Source organism: Balaenoptera ricei, chromosome 4 (assembly GCF_028023285.1).
Source record: "Balaenoptera ricei isolate mBalRic1 chromosome 4, mBalRic1.hap2, whole genome shotgun sequence".
Lineage (NCBI taxonomy): Eukaryota > Metazoa > Chordata > Mammalia > Artiodactyla > Balaenopteridae > Balaenoptera > Balaenoptera ricei.
Window position 1 is genome coordinate 73,188,975 of NC_082642.1, and position 15,123 is coordinate 73,204,097.

Genomic DNA, 15,123 nt, shown 5'->3' on the forward strand with positions numbered 1-15,123 from the left:
AATGCAAACTGGGCCTCTCATAGTTTGCACTGGCTGAGCATCTACTGTGTGCTGGCCCTCTGCTTGCCTGCCAGATGCTCTCAGTCCCTCAGCTGTCACTCCATCCCTGCAAAATGCAAAAAATAAGACTCACAGGGTGGAAGCAACTTGCCCAAGGCCACACAGCCAAGATGTGGCAAGGCACTTACTGATTCCAGAGCCTACATACCTTCCCTCCTGTTATGCTGCCCCCAAAAAGGCCCCACACCACATATGACAGGCCTCTGAATTCATTTTCCCAGGCTCCCAGGGTTCACGTCTAATTGCTCTGCATCCTTTGTTAAATGACATAAGTGTTGTTTTAGTTGCTAGTCCTCAGTCACTTCAGCTTGGATTCAAGGTCTCTTGCTCTCAGCCTATGGCTTTACCTTTGGAGGTGGACTTACCTGGGAACAAACCCCACCTCTGCCCTTATGTGACATTGGTCAAGCTATATCATCTCTCTAAGCCTTGTGTTTTCACCATAAAATGGGGATAGCTACACCTACTTCATAGGAGTCCATTTTAAAATGAGGTAACTTAGCACATAGCAAGCTTTCCAGCAATGCATGAAGGCTGCCATCGTGATAGTGGCCTGTCATCAGCTATGCTTTTGCTCATAATTAACATTTTGTTCTATACTTTCCCAAGTTTCTGACCTTGGCCTGGCCCCATTTTACCATTACTTTTGTCTTGGAACTGGTACTTTAGAACCCAATCGTACATGGAAATAGTCCAGGAAAGCAAAATAAGGAAAGCAAGAGAAGAAAAATAAGAGGATGGGAGGAGAAACAGTCATCACTGACTTCAAAACTTAAGATCTTGTCAAAAAGATGTCATTTTTCCAGCCTATTTCTCAAACTTCCAAAGTGTGTACTTTAAGAAACAGGTTTTCCTCATAGTATCACCAGTAAGCTTCTAGTCTTTTTATCATGAGGAGTTTAGTCAAAGCCATCTGTTCATGAGTAATAAATAGACCTTTATTATTGAATCAGGACAAAGTCACCCCTTCTTTATAACCTTCTACCCTTTTCTCTGGCACCCAATTGGAAAACCCACCTTACCAATTACTCCAGAGGACTTTTCTAGCTCTTGTGCTGATCCCTTTCTTCCATAGTTTTCCCTTTCCTGTGAACATCTGTGTCACATTCTCCAGCAACGGTTTAAAGCTGAGTTTCTTCCCTGATTAACTGATGTATGGTTGGTTACCTCCCAATCTAAATGTAATGTATGCCAGACAATGAAAGGAAAGCCCAGAGGGCCATGCCTTCTGCTTTTGTTGCTTCACCCCAAGCCTCCTATAGCTAGTACCATAGTGTGCACATAGTATATTACTCAGTAAATGATGCTCAAAATAATGATAAACTTAAAGGACTGTTCAGACAACTATACCAAAGGCTTATGGTATGCCCAGAATGTTATCTTCCTGAACTAGGATGCCCTCACTAAGTCTGGCATGCACAGTGCTGAGTGAACAGGAATCATGCCTGGAAGACAGCTCCCACCCCATCAGACCGCTGTGAATACCAAGTTACTTCTTCAGGCAGATGCATGAGCTTGGGCCTCAACAGAAATCCAATAGTGAAATGAAGGGCACTCAGAAGTCATATATTTCCTTCTGGTCCCTCTTCCTGCTAAAGGAGTTTTGCAAAGCAATGAGCTAAAGATGTTTTTAACATTTCAAATAGCGAAGTCAGTTCATCCGTGAAGCATTCACCCTGGAATTCTGTGCATGTTTCCAGAATGGAGGCCAGATCCAATGTGACAACTGCCAGGTGAAAATCACAGAAGCATAATATTATGCAATTTGATTTCAAGGCAGAATGTTCTAAATCCTCAGGTTGCCAGCCAGGCAAAACATCTCTGAAGAATAAACCCACACTTAGACATGGAGGTCCCTCAGATTTAAATATTTGGATGAATGTTATGAACTCTGAAAGTTAAAGCCCTCAACATGTTCCTAAAGACTATCATTCTTAAAAGTTTAAATTTCTCCAAATAGCAATGTTAGTTGTGTGATGTAAATTTCACAGAATCTTGAAACGTTAGATCTAGGATATTCATGAGACATTATATGATGAAACTCCCTTTGTTTATAGTAAAGAAATTGAAACTTAGAGGAACATAATTTGTCTAAGCTCACCCAGTTAGCTAATATCAGAGCCAATATGTGGTCCCAAATTGGTCAGTCCCTAGGTTCCAAAGCTCAGCTGATCTGCACACTCAGATCTACATGGGCTTTGTGAGCGAGCTACTCAACTTCTGTTGGAATGAGTAATTCCTATTTCATAGGGAAGTTATGTTAATTAACTGAGACAGTGGATGCAGCACATGGCCCATCACAGTACCTTATAAATGGTAGCTGCTGCTATCATCATTATCATTACTGTTATTATCCAACATACAATTTAAGTCTCACACAATTTCCTGGCATGAGTAAGTCTGGTTGTATTTTTAGGAGACCCCTTCTGAGCAGTGGATGGAGCCTGGAATTGATGATTCCATCAATTAGCTAGGGTTCCAGCAGGTCTGGCACTAGTCTCTTACCAAGCTGCAGCCTTCCTTCTAGCCTACGTGAGAGCCTTATGGCCATGAGAATGAGCATAGCTTTTGAATCAGAGAGTTCTGAGTCTTGATCCAGTTCTGTCACTTATTTTACTGAGCCTCAGTTTTCTCCTTTCTTAAGTGAAGAAAATAGTACCGGTATTACAGAGTTTGTAGAGAAGACTAAACAAAATAATATAGTGATGTCACCAATATGGCAAAGTAGATCATTCCCACCTTCACTCCCTATCACAAGAAGAACAACTAACAACTATTCAAGAACAAGACACCACTGAGAGAAACCTCAACACAGGGGTGAGGGTGTAGCACCCCCCTGCACCGCAGAGACCAAGAGAGACTATATTAGAAGGGTAAGAGAAGCAGCTACACATTGACTGCATTGCCCCTCCCCCAGGCCAGCACAGCACCACATGGAGAGATCTCCCCTGAGCCTCTGGTTCCTCCAGTGGGAAAAGAGAACCCAGGGGGACAACCAGCATTGGGGTCACTTTGTGGGAGCCCCTACTCTGATTTTACACCATAGGGATTACAAAGAATCTTCAGGCTCAATCTCTGGGAATCTGACTGTGATGGAGAAGCGGGGAGGGGCTTGCAACAAACAGCACAGGGATCTTGGCAGACTGAGTTCACACCTGCAGTGCCCAAGTAGTGATCCCAATCAGTGACTCTGCTCATCTGCAGAACCAAATCCCGGGCAGACTCTGACCAGGGAACTTGGCAGGATGCTGATCTGCCTTATTCAGATCCTCAAATGAGGAGTTTTGCCAGCTCTAGAGCCTGGTTTGCTCACGTCCAGGCAAAGGAGCTGAGACACAGCCCCATCCACTGTGGAGAATGTCTTCTGGCCTCTTATGACCAGAAGGGTTGGTGGCAAGTCCTAGAAGTTGTGTGGCCCAGTGGTGCTCCAGCCAGCAGGTGGTCAGGCACAGCTGACTGCCCCCAGAGCAAAGCCAGTACCAAGCGTGGAGGGTTCACATGCTATGCACAGGATTAATTCATAACCAAGGCTTAATGTAGCTCCTGGAAACTTTCCCAACCAAAGAGCCTATTGGAAACTGAGAGCAGCCTAGAGCAGCCCCTCCCCTTCGTGCCCTGGCAGAGGAGCTGAGATATAGTCCCACCACTGTGAAGAATGTCTTCAGGCCTCATCTGACCAGAAGGGCTGGTGGCAACGCCCAGAAGCTGTGCAGCCAAGTGGTTTTCAAGACGAGAGAAAGGCAGGAAAGCTTATAGTTTGCAAAGAAAAGCCAGTGGCCCTTTTCAACCAGGGAACCTGGGGTGTGGGTCAGCTTGAGTTAAGACAACAAAGAGCTTTACAGGCTTTAGAGTTGCTTCCCCTACTGTGCCCAGGCAGGGAATTTGTAGCCCCACTCATTGCTGAATACAGCCTTCAGCCTGTTTGACCAGGGAACCTAACCAGAACACACAGGAAACTGTGTAGCACATTCAACAGACCTACATACAGTGGTACTTGAACAGAGAGCACAGTCCATGGCTTCCCCCATCTGCAGAGCAAAATCAGTGGCCTCACCTGACCAGGGAATTCAGTGCACATTCAGGGCCAACTTGGTTCCCCAAACAATGAGCTGTACAGGACCTGGGTCCTGTCCTGCTGCCCTGCCAGGGCAGGGAAGCTAATTCATACCCCAACTGCTACCGAATATAGTACCCAGTCCCAGCCATCTAGTAAGCCTGACCAGAGAATCCAGACAGCTGCAGAGCCCATTGTCCATCCTGACTTGGGTAGGGAACCAAGCCAGCAATCCTATCCAACTCCTTTCAGCCAGAGGCACATTCCCCTCATCCCTGTCCTCAGAGTTCAAACAGTTGCCTCCCCTCAAAATAGACCATAATAGCAGGTCCCACCTGCCCAAGGACGTTACCAACAGACACACACAGTAACCCAAACTGAACTGACTGGTGAAGAACTGTCTCTGCCAAAGCAAATGTGCAAAGTCTGGAAGAGAAGCCTGATTTATCAAATGCACAGATACCAATGTAAGGAATTAAGGATCACAAAACATCAGGTAAATATGACACCACCAAAGAAACTAATAAAGCTCCACTAACTGACCCTAAAGAAATGAAGATCTATGAACTGTTAGACAAAAAATTTAGAATAATCCTCTTAAGGAAGTTTAGTAAACTACAATAAAACACAGACAACTAAATGAAATCAGGAAAACAATGTATGAACAAAATGAAAGTTTGACAAGAAAAGAGCAACCATCAAAAACAAACAGAAAACAAAAACCAAAACCAAAAAAACAGAAATCCTGGAGTTGAAAAATACAATAACTGAACTGAAGAATTTAATGGAGGGTTTCAAAAGTAGATTTGAAAATGCAAAAGAAAGAATCAGTGACCTGGAGGATAGGAATTAGAAATTACCTAAAGGAGCAAAAAGAAAAAAGAGTGAAAAAGAGTAAAGAAAGACTATGGGAATTATGGGTCACAATGCAAAGAAACAAGATTCACATTATGGGAATTCCAGAAGGAAAAGAGAAAGAGAAAGGAACAGAAAGTATATTTAAAACAATAATGGCTGAAAACTTCCCAAACCTGGAGAGAGAAATGGACATCCAGATACACAAGACCCAAAAGATCACAAATAGGCTGAACCCAAATAAGACTACATTGAGACACATTATAATTAAATTGTCAAAAGTCAAGGACAAAATAAGAATTTTAGGAGCAGCCAGAGAAAAGAGAGAAGTTACATAAAAGGGAATCCCCATACAACTATCAGAGAATTCTCAACAGAAACTTTTCAGTCCAGGAAAGAATTAAATGGAGTAATCAAAATATTGAAAGAAAATAACTGTCAACCAAGACTTCCATACCCAGTGAAGCTGTCCTTCAGAAAGGAAGCAGGAATAAAAACTTTCCCGAGCAAACAAAGGCTAAGGGAGCTCATTACCACCAGACCTACATTACAAGGAATGTTAAATGGAGTTCTCTGAAAGAAAGTAAAAGAACACTAATATTATAAAAAACATAAAAAGGTAACATAAATCTCACTGGCAAGGGTAAGTATATAGTCATAGTTAGATTCTGCAATATAGTAATAGTGGTGTATAATTCACTTACAAATCTAGTTTAAAAGTTAAAAAAAAAAGAACATAGCAGAAGTAATCATAACTGCAATAATCTGTTATTAGTTACATAATATTTTTTAAAAACGTAAATTATAACAGCAATTAGCTAAAATGTGAGGGGGAGGAGAAGGAAAAGTGTAAAGTTTACAAATTCTATTGAAGTTAAGTTGTTATCAGTTTAAAATAGGGTTTTATAAGTTTAAGATATTTTATGTAAGCTTCATGGTAACCACAAGGGAAAATCCTGTAGTAATTACAAGAAGAACACAGTAAAGAAGTCGAAGCATACTGATACCAAAAGACATCAAAACACACACAAAAAAGACAGCAGGATAAGGAACAAAGAGCAATGAATCTATAAAACAACCAGAACAATTAACAAAATGGCAATAGTAAGTCCTTACCTATTAATAATTACTTTAAACGGATAATGGATTAAATTCTCCAATTACAAAACACAGAATGACTGGATGTGTATTAAAACCAGATCCAACAATACGCTGCCCACAGGAGAGTCATTTTAGCCTTCAAGATATTCATAGACTGAGAGTGAAGGGATGGAAAAAGACCTTTCAAGCAAATGGTAATCAAAAAAAAAAAGCGGGGGTAGCTATACTTATATCAGACAAAATATACCCTAAACTAAAACTGATTTTAAAAAAAGACAAAGAAGGTTATTATATAATGATAAAGGGTCAATATATCAAGAATATATAACAATTATAAATATTTATGCACCCAACAGCAGAGCATCTAAATATATTAAGGCAAAAACAGAGCTAAAAGGAGAAAAAAACCAATAATACAGTAATGGTTGAGAACTTTAACACACCATTCTCAACAACAGATAGATCATCTAACAGAGAATCAAAAAGGAAACAGCAGATTTGAACCACACTATAGACCAATGGACCTAACAGACACACAGAGAACACTTTATCCAACAACAGCAGAAACATTCTTCTCAAGCACACATGAAACATTTTCTAAGATAGACTATATGTTAGGCCACAGAATAAGTCTTAGCAAATTCAAGAAGACTGAAATCATACCAAATATCTTCTCTGACCACAATGGCATGAAACTAGAAATCCACAATAAGAAGAAAACTAGAAATTTCACAAACATGTGGAAATTAAACAACACTCTCCTAAACAACCAGTGGATCAAAGAAGAAATTAAAAGAGAAATAAAAAGTTTTTTGAGACAAATGAAAATGGAAATACAGCATGCCAAAACATATGGGATGCAGCAAAAGCAGTCTTAAGAGGGAAATTCACAGCAATAAATGACTATATTAAGAAGCAAGAAAAGTCCGAAATAAACAACCTAACTCTATGCCTTAAGGAACTGGAAAAATAAGAACAAACTGAGCCCAAAATTAGCAATAGAAAGTAGCTAATAAAGATTAGAGCAGAAATAAATGAAATAGAGAACAGAAAAACAATAGAAAAGACAGTCTCTTCAATAAATAGTGCTGGGATAATTGGATATTCACATATGAAAGAATGAAACTGGATCTATATCTTATACCACTCACAAAAAGTAACTCAAAATGGATTCAAGACTTAAATGTAAGACCTGAAACCATGAAACTTCTAGAAGAAAACATAGGAATAAATTTCCTTAACATGGGTCTTGGTAGTGACTTTTTGGATATGACACCTAAAGGACAAGCAACAAAATCGAAAATAAGCAAGTGGGACTACATCAAACTAAAAAGCTTCTGCACAACAAAAGAAACCAAATACAAAATGAAAAATATCCCAGAATGGGAAAAAATATTTGAAAACCATATAACTGATAAGGAGTTAATATTCAAACTATATAATAAACTGACACAATTCAAGAGCAAATAATAATAATAACCCAATTAAAAATGGGTATAGGATCTGAAGAGACATGTCTTCAAAGAAGATATACAAAAGGCCAACAGGTACATGAAAAGATGCTCAATATCACTAGTCATTAGGGAAATACAAATTAAAAGCACAGTGAGATATCACCTCACACCTGTTAGAATGTCTATCATCAAAAAGGCAAGAATTAACAAACTCTGCTGTGGATGTGGAGAAAAGGGAATGCTTGTGCCCTGTTAGTGGGATTGTAAATTGCTGCAGTCACTATGGAATACAGTATGGAGGATCTTCAAAACATTACCATATGATTCAGCAATTCCACTTCTGGGAATATATCCAAAGGAAACAAAAACACTAACTTGAAGAGATACCTGCACCCCGTGTTCATAGCAGCATTATTTACAATAGCCAAGACATGGAAACCACCTAAGTATTCATTGATGGATGAATGGATAAAGAAATTATTCAGCCATAAAAGACAAGGAAATCCTACCATTCACAACAACATGGATGGACCCTGAAGCCAGTATACTAAGTGAAATAAGTCAGACAGAGAAAGACAAATACTGTATGATCTCACTTATATGTGAGATCTACGAAACAAAAACAAAAAACAATCCAAACTCATAGAGAAAGGGATCAGACTTGTGGTTACCAGTGGCAGAGGGTTGGGGGAGGGAGAATTGCAGGAAAGTGGTCAAAAGATACAAACCGCCAGTTATAAGGTAAATAAGTACTAGGGATGTAGTGTATAACATGATGACTATAGTTAACACTGATGTATGATAGATAGGAAAGTTGTTGCAAGTAAATTCTAAGTGTTATCACAAAGAGAATTTTTTTTCTTTTTTCTTTCTTCTTTCTTTTCTTTTTTATTGTATCTATATGAGAAGATGGATATTTGCTGAACCTATTGTGGTAATCATTTCACAGTATATATATAAATCAAACCAACATGCTGTACGCCTTAAACATACATAGTGATGTACGTCAATTATTTCTCAATAAAACTGAGGCCAAAAAAAGAAAATAATAATGTGTGCAAAATGCTTAGTAAAGCAGCTGACAGTGGTGGGCACTCAATTAAATCACCATTAGTTTTATTATTATGGACATTCCCTATCCCTGTAATAAGACTTCTGTCTTGGGTTCTGAACTTTTACCATCATAACTGGAGTTCTGACATGAAGTCCAGTCCACTTGGCTGAGACTAAGCTCTCACCAGGGCCCTTTCCCAAGAAGGACAGTGTAGAACCAGGAAACAGCTACCCACTTGACTCTGAGCGTAATAAAAGCTTGTAAATTCTAGCAGCCAAGTCTCTCACAGCTGACAAAACTCTCTCTTCTTGGCCAACACAGTAGTAATAGTTTCTTAGTCCATTCAGGCTACTACAACAAAATATCATAGACTGGGTGGCTTATAAACAACAAAAAGTTATTTCCCTCAGTTGGAGAGGCTGGCAGTCTGAGGTCAGGGTGCCAGCATGGTCAAGGGAGGGCCCTCTTCCGGGCTGCAGACTTGTTGTGTCCTCACATGGCAGAAGGGTCTAGGGAAATCTCCACAGCCTCTTTGATAAGGGCACTAATCCCAATCTTTTTTTTTTTTTTAATGTAAACTTTAATTGTTATGTCACATTATTTAAAAATTACTCAAAGTGAATTACAGAAATAAATGTGAAATCTGAAACTGTAAAACTTCTAAAAGAAATCATAGGGAAAAGCTAGAGACCTTGAGTTCGGCAAAGTTTTTTAAACTATACTATAAAAAACAAAATAAATAGACCATTAAATTTGGTTCATTCAAATAAAAACAAATTGCTCTTCAAATATTGTTGTTCTCAAAAGAAAGGCAAGGGTTAGATTGAGACAAAACATTTGCAGAAGCTATACTGGACAAAGGATTTGTATCCAGAATATAAAAAGAACTTTACAAGTTTATAAGAATGCAAGTAACCAGGTCTAAAAGTATCAAGCTATTTAAACAGATATTTCAAAAAACGAAGATGTACAGATGACAAATAAGCACAGATAAAGATGCTCTGCCTCTTTAGTCTTCAGGTAAATGTAAATTAAAAACACCATACGATACCAACACACTCTCACTAAAATGACTAAAATTAAAAAGACTGACCATATTAAATGTTTGTGAGGATGTGGAACAAGTAGAACTTTGATACACTACTTGTGGGAATGTAAAATACAGCTATTCAGGGAATAATCTTAACAGTTTCTTAAAAAGTTTCATGTATATCTGCTATTCCATTGTTAAGTATTTACTCAAGAGAAATGAAAGCACATCCCTGACCAAAGAATTGCACGTGAATGCTCACAGACACTTTTTTGTAATATACCAAAACTGGAAACAAACTAAATGTCCAACAACAGATAAAAACCAAATTTATGTATATCCATGAAATGGAATACTACTCAACAAGAAAAATGTATGCATAATTAACACAAACAATAACTTGATGGACCGCACAATGATTATGAGTGAAAATAGCCACAGCTAAAAAGATTACATTCAGTAAGATTTCACTTATATAACATTTGAGAATTTTATAGAGCTAATCTATAGTGACAGAAAGGATGTCACTGGTGTCAGGCTTAGGCAATGGATGGACTAATCCCAATCTTAAGGGTAGAGCCCTCATGACCTAAGCACCTCCCAAATGCCCCACTTTCTGATATCATCACCTTAGGGATTAGATTTTAACATATGAATTTGGGGGGTGGGGACACATAGACCATACCACAGTTATTATCTACTCTGTAGCAGGTTAAGTGTTAAGTATCTTTCTTACATAATCACTAATTCTCTAATAGAACCCATGAGCTGGTTCGATGAATCCCATTTTACAGATGAGCAAACCAAGGCTCAGAGAGGTTAAAATCATTGCTCAGGGCCACAGAGGTAGTAACTGGCAGGGCCAAGACTCCAAAGCCTGTTCACTTGTCATTAGGCCCTGTTGCCTCCTATATATAGTGCCTGACACTCGCAGATCAAGTCACACCCATTCCCAGCATCTTGCACTCCCTATACTGAGGCCTTCATGAGATCCATTATAATAACCTGATTCCTCAGACAGACCCTTCCATCTCCCTCTAACAGCATTACATTGTCCCCCCGAGGTATTATGAACTTACAGAGCTCTATATCAGGGGTTAGCCATCTTTTTCTGTAAAGAACCAGACACTAAATATTTTAAGCTTTGTGGGCTATACAGCCTCTGTTGCAACCACTCTACTCTGTTCCTGTAGTGTACAAGCAGACACTGCTTGTGGCTATCCTTCTATAAGACTGGAGAGATTCCATGAAGGAATCTGGATGTCATGAAGGAGGCAATGTTTTAGGCAGAGGAAGCAGCTGCTGAGATTACTAGGAAGCTGGAGAAACAGGAGAAGAAACGCTTGAAGAAGGAAAAGAAACAGCTGGCTGCAACTGCCCTGGCTTCTTCAGAAAATAACAGTAGTACTCCGGAGGAGTGTGAGGAGATGAATGAAAAGACCCAAAAAGAAGAAGAAGCAAAAGCCCCAGAAGGCTCTTCAGGAGAATGGAAAACCCATCTGTCTCCTTCTCCAAACCCAAGAAAAAGAAACCTTTTTCCAAGGAGGATCTGGTTAGTAGTGATAGTGAAGAGACAGCTGGCAGTGGAAGTCTTCCCAAGAGGAAGAATCTTTCCCCAAAGAGGAACCAGTTAGTGACCCTGAAGAGTAAGGAAACAAGAGTGTCTCCAAGAAAAAGAGGAAATTCTCTTCCAAGGAGGAGCCTCTCAGCAGAGGACCTGAAGAGGCTGCTGCCAGCAAGAGCAGCAGCTCCAAGAAAAAAAAAAAGCTCCAAAAGCTGTCCCAGGAAAATCAGCATGGACATTTCCCTAGTGGGGCATAACTTGCGGAGATACTTCCCAACCCATCCCCTATAGCCCAATAAAAATAAAAACAAATCCACAAGAAAAAAAAAAGTAACTTGGTCTTCCAGCATATCAGGTAGGTATTACTGTGTATAACACCACCTCAAAATATAGTGGTTTAAAAACAATAATTATTTGTTCCCAATTCTTTGGGTCAGTGATTTGGGCTGGGCTCGGCTGAGATGGTTCACCTCTGCCCCGTGCGGTGCTGGCTGGGCTCATTTATATATATATATCTAGGAGGGCTGGGACAGCAGGGCCTCTCTCCATGTGGTCCATGTGGTCTCTCATCTTCAAGGAGGCTAGCCCAGACTTCTTCACTTAGTAACAAAAGGGTTCTCAGTGAGCAGCCACAAAAGGAAAGCCTCAATGAATAAGCAGTCTTCAAACCTCTTTTTATGCCACATTGCTGATGTTCCAAGCCTAGGGTCAATATGGGATAGAACTCAACAAGGCTATGCACACAAGAGGCATGATTCCTTGAGAGTCATTACTGTAATACGTTACCTTACACATATAAATGAGTGTTCTGTGTGAATCTAAGACATTGTAAATTCACATCCCATGCTCTTAATCACCCCACCACACTTGCCTTCAAGAAAATTTCCCTTAATATTTTCTAGATGATGTCAGTTTCTTTATTAATTCTTAAGCTGCCACCTCCTGAAACATGAAGACATTGCTGATCTCATCTCCAAGTGATTTCTTTCTGACTTAGAGCTACCATGAACCTCATTGTAAGTTTCAAAAAGTACAAATTAAAGATGGATTATTTTTCACTCCTTAAGTCATTCATATTATTAGAAAGTGAATTTAACATAATTGCTCTCTAGGGACCTAGCTCATACCAAAAGTGGCATCAGTGCATTGAAAGACAACAGTATTACCTCACTTTGTATAACACTTTAACTGTCGACACAGGACTTTCAGAGAGAAAGTACATTTGGACTTTCCCTATGGGCATCTGGGAATGCTAGCAGTATGGGAGGAGGGTCAAGTTTGGAAAGCCACTCTGAAGATAGGGTATGGAGAACTTTATATGTCATACTAAGGAGTTGGGGAACTTTAACAGGAGTAAAGAATGGATGACATAATCAGATTGGTATTTTAGGAAGATCTCTCAGACAACAGAGGGGAGGATGGATTCAAGTGAGCAGAGACAAGCAAGGAGACCGATTGAGAGGCTTTTACAGTAGTCTGGATGAACGCCTGTAAAAACCCAAGTCCAAGTGACAGAGGGGATTGCTCTGATGTCAGACAACCTGGCCATATACTCCTGTTTGCTGCAGGATGTGTTTTTTTCCCTTTCATCAAGAATGGCTGAATAATAGAATCATGGTAGTGAGGTGGAGAGGTAGAATACAAAGATTGGTCTGTTTGCTCTTAACTATCAGGGATCCTCTGTACCCAGAGGATTAAGAAAGGACTCCCCATACCCTGAAATTTATGTCCTCCACTGCCCTTAATATAAATCTCCCACAGTTAAAAGAAAAAAAATAAAGAAAGAAATTGCATCATCATGTAAACAATAGTGGTATCCTTCTTGGAGAAAATAATGGAAGAAAATTAATGTAGCATTAGATTAAGCTCTATTAGTATAATTATACAATGGCTGTCCTAAAGAGATATGTCACACAGACGATCTCTATTGTCACAAAGGACAATCTATACAAAAGAACAAAGGAAATAATTTTAATAAAACATCTTGCCCTGAGCAAGAAATGTGCTTCATGTATCATACATGAGAAAGGATAGTTTGATATAAAATGGAACTGTGACCTTGCCTATAAGAGTCCTCATTACTTAATGCCACTGAAAGTAAATTAATGGACTCCCAAAAGGTGTAAAATTCATTCTGCTTTGTGGCAATTGTTTGCTGACAGAGGAGTTTAAGAGGGATATTTTCATGTGATTATTTAAACAAAGAGCTTCAAGGAATTCTCAGCAACCTTTCAAGTTTCACCTAAGGGCATTATAAAAGGACTCATCTGAGAGGGAAGACCCACCTTTGAAAGAGTTTATTAACAAGAGAAGATGGGTTCATATGCCACCTGCAAATTCAACAATTAGTGCTTTCAAATATAGCTAGAGCTACTTTATTTTAGATTTCTCTAATCAAATTCAACATTCGTTTAAAAAAAACAAAAAACAAAAAAGCTGAGTTGTGAGCTGGCAATCCAGGAAGCCAATTGATTCCTTTAAAGTTTTGATCTGTACTTCATCAAGTCTGAACACCTTGTGTGACATTAAAGATCTTTATTATATATGTCTCCTTACCTTGTTTCCTGTCAGTCAAAACCACATACTCATATAGCTGCCTACCTTATCTTTACAAGCCACTTTACAGTTTATAAATTGCCTTTACATCTCATTAGATGTTCTCAATGACCTTGAGGTTAGGCAGAACAAATATTGGTATTATCATTTGACTATGAGCAATTTTAGCTTCAAAGTATCGAAGTGACTTGCTTAGTATCACAAACGTAATCTGATTGCTAGCAATAGAGCAGCAAACAAGACAGGCAAAGTTCTTGCCCTCAGGGAGTTTGGCTTCCAGAGTGAGAGTACATATAAATATATATGTAAATATGTAATATAATGTCAGGAGAATAATAAATAGCAAGACTGTGACCACATGAGTCATCTGTCTCAGATCTGAGCTTTTCTTAGCATCCATCCATCATTAGAAAAACTATAGAGTGGCTGTCCTGGCACAATTTCTAGTATGACTCCAGCTAATCCCACTGCCCAGGGGGCAGCTGTGTAGACCTCTACATTTTAGCCCTACTTGTCTATTCAACGTAGATGTTCGTGTGTCACCAGGGAGCTGCAGACCAGGGAAGTAGATGTCAGTGTTCCAGAAGCATTACTTAAAATGTGGCTTGTGGACACTAGAGAATGGCAATTACGAGGCGCCAGCATGGTTCACTGAGAACAAGTCAGACAAGCCAGATCCACAGTACTTGCATTTGCAACAAGGTCATGGAAGGGGTACGTAGAGATGAAACTAGAGACATACTGTGTCTGCACTGTAAGACCCACACCAAAGTCTTACAGGAATGTTTTTAGCAATCAGTTTGACCATAAACATGTAAATGAAAATTTCATGGAGAACTTTAGTGAAATAAACATGTAAACAAAACATCTTTGCAGAGAAATGTGGCCTGCATGGCAATACAGTTAGGTGGATTTAAAATTAGCTAAGTAAATCTACCTAAAAATCATGGTTCTTTGCTCAACTCACAGGAGGGCTGCACAAGAGAAGGCTTCACTCCTTGATCATAGTCAGTATTCTCAGCAATTATTTAAATGAGAATGTCAACATAACTCACATGAAAAAAGACTGCCAGGGAAAGCTTATGTGTCAATACATGTTGAAAGGAAATAATCAGAATCTTATTTCACTGCTAAGTGGAGACTGCCACTCAGTTCCAAAACATGATCCAAAACACCAGGAGGAAGGTACTGTGAGGAATGCTGAGGCAAGGCATAACCCCTGCCCTCCGGGGGCTCCTGTGAGCACCCACAGCTGCCCACTGCTATCCCCACTACCACCCTGTCACGGGCTGAATTGCATCCTCCCCAAAATTTATACGCTGAAGTTCTAACCCCCAGTACCTCGGAATATGACCGTATTTGAAAACAGGATCTTTAAAGAGATAATTACACTAA

At 39.5% G+C, this 15,123-nt stretch overlaps 1 pseudogene; it reads left to right on the top strand.

Annotated features, from left to right (window-relative positions):
- The first annotated feature begins 10,873 nt into the window (after positions 1-10,873).
- On the top strand, positions 10,874-11,429 carry LOC132364362 (nucleolar protein 56-like; annotated as a pseudogene).
- Positions 11,430-15,123: the final 3,694 nt, after the last annotated feature.